This window comes from Brassica oleracea, chromosome C1 (assembly GCF_000695525.1).
Source record: "Brassica oleracea var. oleracea cultivar TO1000 chromosome C1, BOL, whole genome shotgun sequence".
NCBI lineage: Eukaryota > Viridiplantae > Streptophyta > Magnoliopsida > Brassicales > Brassicaceae > Brassica > Brassica oleracea.
This window is the reverse complement of record NC_027748.1, coordinates 14801142-14803545: the sequence shown is the minus strand read 5'-3', so window position 1 is coordinate 14803545 and position 2404 is coordinate 14801142.

The window sequence follows — 2404 nt, the reverse complement described above, 5'->3', positions numbered from 1 at the left end:
TGATTGACTATCACAATGTATGCGTATAGCTGGCACAGGTTTCTCCCACATAGGAATATCTTCCAAAAAAATTTTAAGCCATTCAGCTTCTTCTGCTACTTTGTCTAAGACTATGAACTCAGATTTCATGGTGGATCTGGCACACTGTTTGTTTGGTAGATTTACATGATATTGCTGCTCCTCCTAATGTAAAGACATATCCACTTGTGGATTTTGAGTTTTTAGAATCTGATATCCAGTTAGCGTCATTGTGTCCTTCTAAAACTACTAGTTCTTTACCATAGTGAAGCCCAAAATCTTTGGTGTAGCGCAAGTAATTGAGTACTCTCGTTATAACTATCCAGTGTGTATGTCCTGGATTACTTGTATATCGACTAAGTACGGTTACTGCATGCGCTAGATCTGGTCTCGTACAATTAGTCAAGTACATGAGACTTCCGATCATCCGTGCATAATCGTTTTGTGAAACCGCTTCACCTGAATTCTTTGTCAAGTGCATTTTGGGATATAACGGAGTTTTTGCCATACTCTTAGAGTAATTTTTAAATCTCTCTAATATTGTTTGAGCATAATGAGATTGGGTTGAGATAATTCCGTTTTAATTTCTTGTGACTTTAACCCCGAGAATTACATCTGCTAATCCAAAGTCTTTCATCTCAAATGTCCCTTTGAGCATATTTTTTGTTTGATTGATAATGTCTTAATTGATTCCAATAATGAGCATATCATCTACATATAAACATAGCAAAACATACGCATTTTTGGTAGTTTTGTAGTACATGCATTTGTCACATTCATTTATTTTGAAACCATTTGACATCATTGTATTGTCAAATTTTTGGTGCCATTGTTTAGGAGCTTGCTTAAGTTCATAAAGTGACTTTACAAGTCGGCATACTTTGTCTTCCTGTCCGAGAACGACAAAACCTTCAGGTTGTTTCATGTAAATTTCTTCTTCTAAATCACCATTTAGAAAAGCGGTTTTTACATCCATTTGATGGATTACTAGGTCTCTTAAGGCTGTGATTGCTATCATCAGTCTTATTGATGTTATTCTCGTTACCGGAGAATATGTATCAAATTAGTCCAAACCTTCCTTCTGTCGGAATCCTTGAACTACAAGCCTAGATTTGTATTTTCCACCAGGTTTTCGTGTCATTATCCATTTATTTCCTAATGCTTTGCAGCCATGTGGTAAATATGTTATGTACCATGTATAATTTTGCATGATATAATCAAATTCACTTCTGACAGCTTCGTTCCAAAATGGAGCTTCAGGTGAAGCCATGGCTTCTGCCAAAGTTTTTGGAAGATTTTTTGAACATTTTCTACTAAAAATGCCATTAGGAAATCTTCACCAAAAGATTTTTCCTTTCGAGCTCTTTTGCTTCTTCGAGGTTCATCTTTTTCTTCATTTTCTGAAATATCATTTATAGAAATCTCGACGTTTGTCTCAGATTCTGAGTTTTTGTCATTGTCTCTTTCTTCTCGAGTTCGTTTTGAACCTTTTTTCCTTATATGGAAAAATATTTTCGTAGAAAGATGCAGATTTGTGTACCAGAAATCGATAAGCATTACTGTTATGTTCATATCCAATGAAGATGCAATCCACTGTTTTAGGTCCAATAGTGACCTTTTTTGGATTTATTAGTTCTCTCAACACGAGGTGATGGCGTTTTTGTGAGCTTAGCCTGTACGCATACTTCACATTTTTGTTTACTTGTTTTGCATTTAGGAATTAGATTTAAATTCATTAATCTTTGTATAGATTTGTAGTTTACATGGCCTAATCTTTCATGCCATATATTAAAAGACTCAACCAAATAAGCAACTGGCTCTTTCTTATTCATTGAAACTTTTGGAGCTACAACTTTCGGAAAGACTGTCATTACATTCAACTTGACAAGTCCACCCTTAAAATACCCATTTCCCAAATACATCCCATTCTTCCTAATCACGAGCTTGTCCGCCTCAAAACTTATGGCGAATCCATTCTTGCAGAGCAAGGTTCCGGAGACCAGGTTCTTCCTTATGTCAGGCACATGCTTCACATTCGTCAGAGTGACCTCACGTCCAGACGTCATCTTCAAAATCACATTGCCGCGTCCTTCAATCTTGGAGACTGCAGTGTTCCCCCATCCTGAGCTTCTCATGAGTCTCGCTTCTCTGATAGGTGCTGAACATCGCCCTATCGGTGCAAATGTGGGTGGTTGCACCCGTGTCATCCCACCATTCCTTGGGGTTGTTGCTTTCACCCATGTTGGCTTCAGTCACCACAGCAACGAGATCCTCCTCAGTGAGATTTGCCTGAGCCTTCTCATCCTTGATCTTTTTGCGACACTCAAGAGTCTTGTGCTCCACTTTGTGGCAGTAGTGACATTTCCCCTTGAACTTCTCCACATTC